Source organism: Puma concolor, chromosome E2 (assembly GCF_028749965.1).
Source record: "Puma concolor isolate L17-30 chromosome E2, mPumCon1.1.hap2, whole genome shotgun sequence".
In the NCBI taxonomy this organism is placed as follows: domain Eukaryota; kingdom Metazoa; phylum Chordata; class Mammalia; order Carnivora; family Felidae; genus Puma; species Puma concolor.
The window spans coordinates 4284152-4297615 of NC_141681.1; the positions used below are offsets into that span (position 1 = coordinate 4284152).

Genomic DNA, 13464 nt, shown 5'->3' on the forward strand with positions numbered 1-13464 from the left:
GGGGCTCAGACCGTTGAGCGCCCAACTTCGGCTCGGGTCATGATCTCACGGTCCGTGGGTTCGAGCTCCGCGTCGGGCTCTGGGCTGACGGCTCAGAGCCTGGAGCCCGCTTCAGATTCTGTGTCCCCCTCTCTCTCTGCCCCTTCCCTGATCTCTGTCTCTCAAAAATAAATAAACGTACACACACGCATACACACAAAAATAAATACAGAGCACAGGCTCCTGAAGGTCAGGGGTTCTCCACCCTGCGCTCTGGAGTCATCTGTGGACCTTACGGAAAGACCCAGAAGCTCGCTGCGGGATCCCTGAGGTTGGGCCCAGCCGCGCTTCCAAAGCTCCCCAGGCAGTCCGAATGCACAGTGGGGTGGAGACGCTCGGACCCGAATGGCTCTTATCTGGCTTTTGAGGTCTGTACGTCCTTTTCTAAAGAGGGCGACGGGCCAGGGACGAGTGACGGGGCCCAGAGCCGGCTCCAGAAGGAGAGCCGGGCTGCGGAGTCGGCGTCGCCAGCCGCCAGGCCGCCCTGCCCTCGCTTGCCAGCCGCGAAGGCTTGCACTCAGGTCCCCAGGGCGGAGACAGAGCAGGCCCCTGGTTCCGGTGGCTGCTCCCTGCGTCGGCCCCACCAGAGAGAGCATGGCAGCCTGGCCGTGAGGGCGTATGTGACAGCAGGTGAGGCCTCTCTCTGGAAATTTGCTGACCAGGCTGAGTCCTGGCTGGGTACACGGCGTCTCAAAGCTGTGCCTGGGAAGGCACCCCGTGGGCGGGCCTCACACCTAAAATCCTGGCTCGCTGCGTCTCGGGAGCATTTCCGTGCTCATCGCGGCCTGGGGCGGGGGAAATGGCGTTTCGGTTCCTTCCCTGCGGCTTGCTAACCAGAAGATGCTGAAAAAGCTCTAAGCCCTGCAAAGCTTCACTCGCCCCATCTGGGAAGCAGGAAGACGGCCAACCCACGGGGTCACGTTGAAGTTGAAATGGGGAGACAGGCCGAGGCAGGTGCCTGCCCCGCGGAGGGGGGGAAACGCCTGGCATGTCCCGAGCACCCCCACGTCCCGTGTGGCCGGTTCGTGGAGCAGCCCCACTCTCCAGATTGGAAAGCCAAGGTCTCTAGAGGTTGCCTCCCCAAGGTCAAGGGGTGAGGCCGGGGTCTGAACTCGGGAGCCCAAGCTGTTGGCCACCACTCACTCACGCGGGCCGGGCCCCCTTCTGGAGGCATCTCTCACCGCATGCTGGAATGCCCCGGCTGCTGATGGCCGAAGGGAGCATCCTCTTAGGGGGAAGACGCATGCTGGGGACCCCGGGCCACGAAGGGAGTGGAGGCGGACTGCACACTGCCACCCGTGTCGTCCACTAAAGTCTGGGCGGAGAGCAGGCCCGGTAAGCCTGGCCTGGCTCCCTGGACACTGAGAGGGTCCAGGGCCTTGGGGTCGCACTCAGGGTCAGAACCCGGAGCGCCGGCTCGCATCCTGGCAGAAAACAGAAGCCCGGTGGGGCGCGCGGCACGCACACAGAGCACCTGACGTCGTCGGGGGCACCGAGGAGCGGGGCTCTGGGCTCCGGAAGGGGCTGAGGGTGGGGGGAAGGTGGAGAGAAAAGAAGGTCAGGCGTGGACAGCAGAGGCCGGGAGGCAGAGCCGCAGGACCGGCCCGGGAGGGCCCCCGGGGACACAGACAAGGCAACCCGGGCCGAATCGCCAGCTGATGTGCCCCACCTCCCCGTCCCACCTTCCGTGTGTCCCGTCCACGCATCTCCCAGGTTGAGCTTTCGGCCCCCGGGGCCGGGCACACGGCAGGTCCTGGCCCCCCATGTGCTGCAAACCCACTGGTGGCCGTCTGTGAGGCGCCCTGCCCTGGGCCAGCCCTTGTGCCCTTCTCATTCCTGCCCCGACGCCCCGGCACCCCAGTGTCCCAAACCCCACCAACGCCAGGAGCCGCCGTTGACGCATACCTACTGGGAGCCAGGCGCCGGCCCCTGAGGTTACCGTGGACCATCCCACTGACGCCCGTCACCGACACTATGCGGGAACTTCTGATACTGTCCTCTCTCGACCCCTGGAGAAACCGAGGCACAGAGCACCTCAACTGCCTCCCAAAGCCTTTACTCAACGAGTGCACGGATGCACGGGGTGGGGGGGGGGGCTCGGCATCCTGGGAGAGTGGGGGTCCTCCCGGGAATGAGCCCCTCCTTCCCTGACCTGACCCCACCCGGCCCCCTGCGGTGCGATGCCAGGGCCGGGCCAGGCTCTCTGGAAGCAAGAACCCCAACGATAATGATATGCTGGTGGCACGGATACCCGCAGCTAATATTTACATAACGCTCACCGTATGTACTCCAGGCGCTCTTCCAAATGCTACGCATGCAGCCATTACTCACAGAGCCTCCCAAGCCTGTTTGGTGCATGCCGGTGTTTGCCCATTTCACAGATGGGGCACAGAGAGGTTAGCTGGTCTGCCGAGGACACACAGCCGGCAGGCGTCAGAGCTGGGATGTGAACCCCTAGCTGGGCCTGACCCCAGGGGCCGTCAGGTGGGCCCCCGGCAGAAACCCACAGGGGTGGGGAGGGGGACGGGGGGGGGGGGCGGGGGGGGGGCAGGCCAGCCGCCCAGGGCCAGGGGGTAGGGGGAGCTCTCCCTCCCACCAGGAGGAGGCCGCTGCTGCTGGCGCTCTCCCCGCGAGGCCAGGCCTTGCAAGGGAAGCAGAAATCTGTCGTTAACACAGTGCCAAACCCAAAGTGGCTGGTCCCGAACTGCAATCCAATAAAAGTGCGACTTGTCTATTTATCATCCTCGGGGCTTTTTATCACGGTGCAGATGGCTGCTACCTTTGGAAGGCTCAGCAGCTCGCTGCCAGCCGCCCGCCACGCAAAGCTTAGCTCAACAGAATCTGGGCCTGCACCTGTGCAGGGCCGCGAGCGGGGGCCCCCCCGGGCACGCGGGGTCCCGTGTCCCTCTCCCGCTCAGCGCTCACGCGCTGCCCCCGCGCCCGCCCCCCCTCCCGCGGAGCTGGTGGCCGAGGGCCCGCGCAGCGGCTCCCTCCTCCACGGTGCTCACAGCCGCGCCCACCACACCCAGTGCGGAGCCCCCAGTGACCGGAGGAGGCAGGTGCTCCCCAGAGCGGAGAGAAAGCGGCAGGAGCCCCGTGGGGGAGCGGAGGGCCGGGTGCGAACGCGCGTCCCAGGCGGCTCAGAGCAAGGGGCCCCGTGGGGCGCCCACGGCGACGCAGGCGGGAAGATAAAGCCAGGGAAGATCAAGGGCCAGGCGTGCAGGAAAGAGGCGGCAGCCTCCCAGCGTGCGGGGAGTGGGGTGGGGGGAGCCCCAGGAATCAGGAGCCGCCCCAGACCCCTGCAGCCTCACTTCCGGCGGGGCCTCCCGAGACCGGTCCCGGAAATCAAGCCGCCGGGAGGGACGCGGGTATCGACACCCACGCGGAGGCCGGGGCGACAGGGAGGGGCGGGAGGTCCCCCCTGGCTGGACGGGAGGTCGGGCCTGAGGCCGGGTGCCTTCCAGTCCTTCCAGCTGCCACAGGTTTATGTCGAGAAGGCAGCTTTTCCACCAGCCCGGGGCCCCAGCTGCAGCGCGCGTGCGTGCCCGTGCGTTCACGCGCGTGTCTCTGCACATGACCCGTCTCCGTGTGCGCATGTACGTGTCTGCGTGCGTGTGTGCATATCGGTCTCTGTGCGCACCAATCTCTGTACACGTGTGTGTGTGTGTGTGCGCGTACGTGTGTGTAGGGGCTGAAAGTTTCGCCCCCCCCCCCCCCCCCCGCAGCCTGCAGAGGTCCAGGGGCCACCCCGGCACTGTGAGCCATGACCTTTGCCCTTTGGGCTGCGGCCCAGGAAACAGAGCAACGACCAGAACACCCTGCCACCCCAGGTCCTCCCGGCTGGCCCAGTGTCTGCTCTCCAAGTAAACCAGACTCGGCAGGCCTCCTTAGGCACGCACCTTAGGGATGCTGCCGGACTGGACGAGGGGCTGCATCTGGAAAAGGCACTGAGCATCCTTCCAGGCGTGTCTGTGGTCTCCCCTACGGGGTTCAGGGCTCCGGCCTTCCCAAAGTGCTTTCCAGCCAGCTCGGGGGACTTAGGCCCTTCCAGTTGCCTAGAACGCCCCTCCCTGCCTCCCCGAACCGGCCTGCCCCGCTTCCAGACGGGCGCTCCAAGCCTCTGTGTTATTTCTGGGTGCCACAAGGCACACAGGTGGGCGCAGCCACCGCCGTGGCAGAAGCTGTGGCTCAGAGAGGCTGGGAACCGCCACAAGGTCACCCGGCTGCACGCTTTTCCGCCGGGCTGGTTCGCAGCACTGGGGCTCCTACCGCCCCAGCCTCTCCCGTGGTCACAAAACGGGGCCGGGAGGGCAGCTGTGCTCAGCCCGGCTACATTGTTAACACTCGCCTCCTCCTCTGTCCTACACCTCTGTGTGTAGCTTTGTTTTTTTTTTTTTTTTTTTTTTTTTTTTTTTGCCAGGGTGCTTCAGTTTGTGCCCATCGTAACAATACCTAACTCGTACGTAAACGTTACCTCGGGCCGGACCCAGATCTAAGTACACACACTTCCTCCTTCGAAAGTCCTCTCCCGGGACACCATCTTTATGTTTCAGATCGGAAAGCAGCACAGAGAGGTGAAGAAACGGACCGCAGGTCACACAGCTGGGGCCAGGACTGGGACCCGTGTGACACGCCCCAGGCCATGGCTTGGCCGAGAGCTACACAGCCCTCATTGGCCATCTGCAGCACGGTCTGGTCACAGCAGACTGGACTGTCTTTGTGCAGGACAGCGGGGACCGGAGAGTTCCAGGCTCTGGCTGCAGCTTTCCCCTGGTGGAGTGGGGACAGGTAATAAGGAGCCCCTTTTCACCTCAGCCTGCTGGGGGCCACACCAGGAGACCTGTCCTTGGCCCCCAGGGTGGAAGCTGGACCTCCCCTCTTCAGAGAGATGTCAAATCTTCTCAGCGGGCAGGGTGGCCGCCCCCGGACCCCTCATGTGGCAGGCAGCAGCATGCGGAGAAGGGAATGGGGGCCACGCAGGGTTGAATAGCATCCCCCCCCAAATTACATCCACATGGAACCTCAGAAGGGGACTTTATTTGGAGATACGGTCTTTGCAGATGGGTCTGGAGACGCGATCACCCTGGATTTAGGACGAGCCCTGATGGGAGAACAGACACCCCTCTCCTGAAATTCTGGACAAATCCTTGGCTGCACACAGCCAGCCTCAGTTTACCTCCACAGTCAGGTTCAACCTCCTGCTTCCTAACGCACCGGCGGCTCTGAACTGGCCAATGAGTCCATCACAACACCCTTTATGCATTCGCTCAACAAACATTTATCAACCATCTACTGCGCACGTGCACCAGGTTCTTCCAGGCCCCAGAGAATATGGCAAAAGTCCTGCCTGCATGGGGCTGATGCTGAGCTGGGGGAGCCAGAGAGTAAACAGCCAGACAATCAAGGGACACAACTTCAGCAACCAAAGACACTCTAGGGGGAAGGGAGCACCAGACTATTAGAACAGTAAGTGCAAAGGCCCTGAGGCAGAAACGAGATCTTCTGTTCAGGATGGAACAAGCCGTCGGTGGGGTTGCAGCAGGGGCTCCTTGTGGGGGTAGCTGGGGGGGGGGGGGGCACTGGAGCTGCCGGACCACACCAGGCATTTAAGGTGTCATAAAGAGTTGGGATTTTATTCCACCTGTTACGGGAAGCTGCCGTAAGCCAGGTGGTTTTGACTGAGTGAAGTGGGCTCCCCTCTGACGGCTACAGGGAGAAGGGAGGCCATGGGGGCGGTGGGGGTGGAGGGGGGGTTGGGGGCAGGACGGGGAGACAGGCCTGTTCCTCTGGGAAAAGGTTTTGCTGGAGGGAGAGGTGGGCCAGAGCAGGCGTCGAGGGTCCAGGAGGAGAGAATTAGCTCTCAAGTCCGGAGGGAGGAACTTGCTCGTCAGTGGGCTGGTGACCCTTGGAAGGGCAGAGACGTCCGTGGGTGGGCGAGTGTGTGTGCCCGTGCCGACGTGTCTGCGTGTATTGCAAACGTGTCCCCGTGTGCCTGTGTATGGAGGTGTGGGCGTCCCCGTGCACGCGTGTGGATGCTCACCTGTGTCTGTGCCGGGATGCGGAGGCTTCATCCGGCAAGTCCGGACCCCCAGGCTCATCAGAACCCCGCTCCCCACTGACACAGGCCCAGAATTCCAAAGTGCCTCAGCCTGGCGCCTGGTGGGGGCGGGGGCACACCCTCCCCCTTGCAAGGGCTTCTGAACGCATTCTACCCTCTACCTCTCCAGGCACACTGCCATCTGTCTCTCCCCCTCCTGCCGCTCGGCCATTTGAGCCAGTGATGGGGGGCGCTCCCCGCCTCCGGGACCGGGAGAGCCAGATGGCGGGAGTCAAGGCCCCGTGGTGCCCAGGGGAGGCTGCACAGGGCTGCTGTCCCCACAGCCACCCGGGGTCACGGGGCAGGCCTCCACCGTCAGCCTTGGCGCCTCCTGGCTGTCCCGGCCCCTGTCCCCGGGCCCCACCTCAAGTGGCCTTTTGCAGCCACCACATAAATCACCGTCCAGGTCAGGACCGGGTGAGGGAGCAGGGCTGGGGAGGGCACAGCCCCTGGGGCCTGCAGACAGACTGGCTGCCAGTGACCCCTGACAGCCCAGGCCAGGGGGTCTCCAGGGGCCAGCTGGGAGGTCGGGGAGGTGCAATGCTGCCCTGGGCCTGCGGGTGATCCCGGCTGGCCCCGCTGCACGGGGAGGGCCCGGGTCAGGGGCGCAGGCCAACACCTGTCCAGGTAGCCCGCGTGGAGGGCAGGCCGGAGGCCGCGTGGAGGGCTGGGTGGCCCGGAGCAGCTGCCCGCACCGGCCGGTTCTGGGCCTTCATCTCTGCACACGACCTCAGCGCCCGCGGACCTGGGCGCAGCTCTGTGAGCTCGGCCCCCTGTCTCGTCACCAACTTCACAGACGCTCCCTGAGAATGCCCGCCGCATTCTGGACACGTAAGCTCGGGAGCTGTTTAGTTTCTGTTCCGCCGTCTCACTTTCTAGCTGTGAGAGCCTGGGCAAGTGATTTGGCCATTCTGGGCCTCAGTCTGCCCATCTGCGAAAGCGGACACTGGCACCTACCTCTGAGGGTCTCGGGAGGGTTCGACGAACAGGGCCACCACCTCCGTGGAGGACAGCTGCCCTCCACGGAGGCTCCGGCGCGGGCCTGGGGGTTCCCACAGGACCGGGCAAGGACGCAGCCCCTCCTCCTTGCTGTCCCACCCTGGAGAACACACTCCCTACTTTGCACAAGAGGAGCAAAGGCCCAGGAGGCCCTCAAACACGAGGGTCCCTCAGGCCGGGCTCGCAGCCCCTCGCGTCAGATGCGTGGATTCATTCGTTCACTCACTCACTCATTCCCCAAAGTTTATAAAGTGCCTACTATGTGTTTGACGCCTTGTAGGGAGTGTAGAAAAGAGGGGGGTGTCGAGTGGGGGCTCGGTCCGATGGGGGCGGCAGAGGCACAAACACAGGGTCCGATTCAAGCAGAGACACAGACAGAGGTCGGCAGCCTCCAGGATGCGGAGCACAGACCTCCCTTCCCCAAGCCTGGGACAGCTTCAGGGAAGCAGACACGGAGCGGTGACGAAAATAACGAAGGGTACTTATCATTTGCTGCGGCGTGAGGGGAGCACTGTTACAATCCGGGGAGCTGGAGGCCCAGAGAGGCTCAGCGACTTGCCCGACGCCACACAGCTAAAGCATCTGGGGAGGATCCCAGCCCAGAGACGGCACAGTCACTGCACAAACATCCTAGGGCCCTAGGGGTTGGGATCCGGCCTCAGGGACATCCCGCCCGGCTCCTTGACCCCCCACAGCCGGAAGGAAGGTGTACCAAGAGCACGTTTGCTTTACAGGTGGGGAAACTGAGGCCAGGCGGAGTCCCAGACGGCAGGCAGTGAGTAGGAGCTTTGGGAGCCCAACCCAGATCCCCTCCTAGGCTCAGATCTCTAACAGGCCTCAGGGCCTGCCCCCTCTCGCCCCCTTCCTGGGTGGAGCCCACCCGGTTGTGCAAACATATAGCTCCCCCCTCTGGGTGGGGGGGGGGGGGCGTGGGTGCCGGCTCCCTAGATGGCATTATTTCCTCATTTCTCCTTCCTAGCACCAGACGGCAGCCTCCTGGTCCAGCAGGAGGCCCCGGGCTTGGCAACATCAGGCTTTCTAGAAATAAAAACGAGGAGGGAAAAAGCCTTTCCAGGAGGCCAGTTCTCATATTTACATGTAAAAAAGTCCCCTCGGGCTCTCCCTGCCCTTCCCCCCACTTCCTCTGGGGGCGGGGGATCATTGGGAGGGCGGGCAGGGGGCCTCTGTGACCCCAGGCGCGTCCTCGGGGGCGAGCGGAGGCGTCCGCTGGGAGAAAGATCAGATGGCCCGGGAGGGGGGGAGGGGAGGCGGCTGCTTCCTCGCTCCCCTCCCCCCTGGGATTTCGTGGGTGTGGTAACACGTGAGGCCAGCCGTCTGCGCCCGCGCCCCCCGCCCCCGCCATCTGCTCCGAGGCCAAAAGTCGCCGGGGAGGTGCGGGGCGCTGCTGGGGGGGCTGCGCGACCCCGGCAGTAACCTTCCCCCTCCCTGTCCCCACCTCTTAAAGCAGATGTCCCTTATTGATGGGCTCGGGTCCGCTCCAGCTCCCCCCCCCCCCCCCCCCCCCCGCGCGCAATGGCCCCTCCGGCCCCGATCGCCCGCCGCGGACGGCTGCGGCGGCGGCGGGCTCCGACCTGGGGAAGGCCGCGGCGTGGGGTCCCTGCCCGGGAACCAGGGCGCCCGGCCAGCGGGGCTCCCTCCAGGCCGCCGGCCCGCCCCTCCGGCGGCGAGGCCGGCGCCCACCGGCCCTCCCGGGCTTGGGCCGCGTGCCCAGCTGGCCCGGCTGGGGCGGGAGCTGGCTCCGGGGACTCCCCGGAAGGTCAGAGCCTTCCCCCTCCGGGCTGCCCCGTCCGCGCCTTAACCCTCTGGACCCAGAGTTTCAGCTCTCGCCCCGGTTCAAGAGGAGAGGGACTCTCTCTGGGACCTGTGAGTGAGGCCTAGCAGCTGGGCCCAGACAAGGGATTGCCCAGAAACCGGGAAGGTTAACCACCCCCGCCCCAGGCTCACCCCCACACCAGCAGCTTTCATGCCTCCCCTCAACAGCAAGCTGGAGCTGTAAATACTCCAGGGATAGGCTCAGGCTGACAAAATCGCACTAGAGTGTTAATGACTGAGCTGATGCCCCAGCCAGAACTCCGGGCAGGCATCTGGTTGAGCCAGTTATCAGCTGTGTGTCCTGAGGCCAGTGTCTTGAGCTCCCGATCCAGGAGTGGTTTCCCTATCAGTGAAATCAGGATAAGAAAAACCCCTGCAGAACTGAGTTGCTGCTACCTTCAAGGGATGCTTGTTGAAGCGCAAAGTAGGGGTGGGGTTAGAGAGTAGAGAGGGCACAACCTTTCAAATGCCCCCCCCCCCCACTAACCCTGGGCTAACCCCAATCCAGGTAAGGCCACAGAGGCTGGGGGTGGGGGGGAGCCACCAGAAACTAAATAGATTTCCAAAACATATCCCTGAGATTCAGGGCCCTGCAGCCCCAGCCCCTGCCTTTTTGGGGCAGCTGGGGAACAGCGAGGTCTTGGGCCTTGGAGCCCCACAACCTGAAGATGGAACGTGACCTGGTGCCACTGGGTGACGTCTGAGCACACACCCTTACGCGACTCCCGGCGTGGGCAGATGTTATGTTGTAGGGATGAGGCCACGCTCAAAATCTGCTGTTGACAGACCCTGGACGGCCGCAAGTCCCTTCCTGTTTCTGAGACCCAGTTCCTTCCCTGGTACAGTGAGGGGTTGGGCCACAACCCTACGGAACTTGTGCTCACCTCATCTCTCCCCACCAGGGAGATGGGAAGAATGGCTCTTCCTTCCCTCATAGAGCCAGTGTTTTCTTTTCTTCCATTTAGTCACCAACCAACATCCACTCAACATCCGTCCAACATCAACCATCCATCCGTCCGTCCATCCAACATCCACCCAAGGAACCCAGGGGTTGAGATCAGACAGACCTGAGCTTAATCAAATCACAGTCCTCCTTTTATGTCTGGTGACCTGCCCCAGGTGACTTAGCCTCCCACAGTCTCAGTTTCCTTGTCTGTAAAATGGGCTTAAGGGCTGCCTCATTCAGGTTTTGGGAGACTAAATGAAAAGGAAATGGCGCCTATAGTCGAAACCGGGGGTGTATTTAACCCACACGGGCCCGATTACTTGCTGCCCTCTTGCAGTTCATGGTCAGTAACAGCATCTGCCTGGGTCGATACCGGAGTCTGAGCTCTGAATCCCCCAGAATCTCCAGGCCCCCTTCCAATGTCCCCAGAAGAGTCTCTGGGAGAGGGAGATTTATCACCACCTAGGTCCCAAAGGAGACCTGAAAAAGCACAAGGTAAACAATGAGGACCTTCGGGGGCGCCTGGCTGGCTCAGTTGGTAAAGCCCGTGACTCTCAATCTCAGGGTCAAGAGTTCAAGCCCTGTGTTGGGCATGGAGCCTACTAGAAAGAAACAAAAACAAGAGGCCCTTCCATGCACAGGGTGACGACTCCGGACCTCCAGGCTCAATCTCCAGTGAGACAGCCCCGACTCTGTCGCTCTGTGTCTGGGGCCTGCTGCTTAAACAGTCCCAGCCTCAGTTTCCCCGTCTACAGCGTTGCAGACAATGCCTGTAAAACACCCAACACATACATGTCCCTCGATGAACAACTACGATCCTTAGAAACGGGCAGAGAAGGGATCTAGGGGCCGTGGCCGTGCACAGAAGGTGTAACCGCAGAGGTGGCGTGGCGCCCGCCACTGTAAGCGAGGTTCGCGACAACACGCGTGTGCACGCGCCCCAGCACACGGACACGAGGGCGAGGCCTGCGCGGGGCGTGCTCGCGTGCCAACCACCGTCTGAGACGCGCGGCTCGGGCGCCAGGACGGCTGCGAGACGGCGGAGGGCGCGGTCGGCGGGCCACACCCGGCCGAAGCGGTCTCTACCCGCGGGAGGTGAGCGCAGCTGAGTGTTCCTACCTCAAGGGCGATTTCCCTTCGCCGGCCCCACTGGTGATGTCACGGGTGGCGGAAGGGCCATGGGCAGGTGACCCCGCCCCCCGCCTCCCCTCTCTGGGCGCGCTCCCGCGCCAGCCAATGGCAGAATGTTCTGGAAGCACTGCAATCCATTCTGCATGCTCAGAACCTAATCTTATGACACTCTAAGGGCTTTATTAATAGCCTATTAGTGGGTAATTCATGCATTTTGATGAGAAATCATCTAGTGGTCGTTTATCGGGGAGGAGGGCTGTGGGGGCAGATAGGGGGCGTGGAGCGCGGGGGCGTCGCCTCCACGTTGCTTCCCGGCACCTGCCGGGCGGAGGACAGCGACTCCCCCAGGTCCCGCTGCGGCGGTGCGTCTACAATGCCCCCTCCTGACAACCCAGCCACTCATTAATCTTGATGGGCTTTCTGCTGAGCATTCTTCCCGGCTTTCAAACCGTTCGCTAATTGCAATTAATCACTTACCGAAACAGATGTCAGGAACAATGGGGCTGGAAAGGCTGGAGGCTTGATAAAGCTGTCAGGAGAGGGTGCGTGGGTGGCTGGGGGACCAGGGGGCCCAACGCCCTCTGGGTTCTGGGCGCTTGGGGGGTGCCAGGCAGCCCGCTCCTGCCCTGGGCTCAGGGGGTGGGGGGAAGGCGGGGCCGCTTTGGGGAGCTCTGGGGAGGCGGGTTCAGAGTCAAGGCCAGGTGTCAGAGGGGAGACAGGGGGAAGACACCACACCCATCCCCTCCGGGGGCCAATTTCCAGCTCCGATGCCCCAAAGGATCAAGATGGGGGGGGAGGGGGAGGGGGACCGGCAGGTGCTTGGATCAGAGAAGCAGGCTCTGCGGTTGGGGTTTTCTGTGTTTTTTTGCCCTGTGGTAACATGAGAATTGTATATTCACATTAGTTGCCAACATTTGAAAATCAGATTTGACAGAAAAATCTGGACTTCTGGCTTCTCTTGAAAAAATAAAAAGATTTTGCCACACGCCATCTTGCAACAGCAATCAGCTGTGGCTGAGCAAGTCCCCCCCCACCCCCCTCCGCCCCCGCCCCCATGGTCTGGGCCACAGTCCACCCCAGGTGGCTTCCCTCTTCCTCTGGCTCCTGGACATTCTTCCTTTGGCCACTCCGCCTGTTGGGCTAGACAGGAGAGGCTTTGCACATGACCACCCTGGACGGGCTCCTGTAACTCGCAGCCGAGCTCACAGGGTTTGAACGCTGGACATAAGAAATCTGCCCCCTGAGGGGCGCCTGGGGGGCTCCGTCGGTGAAGCGTCCGACTTCGGCTCAGGTCACGATCTCACGGTTCGTGGGTTCGAGCCCCCACGTCGGGTTCTGTGCTGACAGCTCGGAGCCTGGAGCCCGCTTCGGATTCTGTGTCTCCCTCTCTCTCTGCCCCTCCCCTGCTTGCGCTCCGTCTCCCTCTCTCTCTCTCAAAAATAAATAAACATTAAAAAAAAAAAAAAAAAGAAAGAAATCTGCCCCTTGAGGCAGAAGTTTCAACCTTAGCTGCACAGGAGAATCTCTTTGGGGGCCCTTAAACATTCTCACGCCCAGGGCCCTCTGGGACGGGGGTTGGGAATGCCTTGTGTCAGTCAGTGGTCCTCAAAGGTCCTCAAAGTGGCATCTCCGAGCAGGGGCAGCGTTACCTAGAAACTTGCTGGAAATGCAGGTCCTCGGGCCCCATCCCACACCTGCTGAACCTGAGACTCCGGGGCTGGGGCCAGCAAGCTGTGCCCGAGGGAGAGCCCCCGGGGGGACTCTGACACCCGCTGAAGTCGGAGAATCACCGTTCTGGACTGTGACCTGGGCGGAGGTCACGCAGGCGTATTCGTGCGTAAAAGTCCCTCCAACCGTACATGTAAGGTGAACGCCACCTGCCACATCTCCGCGCCCACACCGCGTCCCCAGCCAGTCACGCCAGAATCTCTGGGGGTGGCAGGCGGGTGCCTGTATCTTGTCAAGCTCCCCAGGTGACCGCGGCTGGGAGCCCGGGCTGAGAGCCACTGTGTGGGCCCAGCTCACCAGCTGCGCTCACCCACCTCCTCCCTGGCCGCTTTTGCAGGTGCCGAGGACGCACTGTGGTAGGACTCAGTCTCCGAATCACCAGGCGGGGCTCCCTCGGCCCTCCTCCCATCGGGCTCCCTCCGGGAATCTACTGAGCGGGGTCCTCCCAAGGCTGGGGGATCTCGGGCAGGTTGCCTGACCTCTCTCTGTGGGGGCCTCTCCCCTCCTCCGCACTGGGGTCACGACCACACAGGAGGCACACTCCCCGAGTCGGGACAAGGATGGCTCGTCTTGCTATCTGCGTGGCCTCACCGCTCCAAATGACCGCGAGGGGCTAAACGGTATCCCTCGGCGTATGTCTGTGCTTGTTTGAAACGGGCTTCGTGCTCCACAAGGTTGTGGAGATTCAGGG

At 62.8% G+C, this 13464-nt stretch overlaps 1 protein-coding gene and 1 long non-coding RNA gene across 9 annotated transcripts in view; one reads left to right on the forward strand and one right to left on the reverse strand.

Moving 5' to 3' along the window:
- GSE1 (Gse1 coiled-coil protein) overlaps positions 1-13464 on the reverse strand; it is a 389746-nt gene that overhangs the window by 184616 nt on the left and 191666 nt on the right. The window lies entirely within an intron of this gene.
- On the forward strand, positions 4841-11285 carry LOC147573316 (uncharacterized). 3 transcript variants are annotated; one of them, XR_015244614.1, is made up of 4 exons: positions 4841-5505; positions 7870-7910; positions 8115-8241; positions 9934-11285. It is a non-coding gene; the product is annotated as an uncharacterized LOC147573316 (long non-coding RNA). The 3 variants fall into 3 exon arrangements; XR_015244612.1 differs by having other exon boundaries at positions 8115-8233; XR_015244613.1 differs by lacking the exon at positions 8115-8241.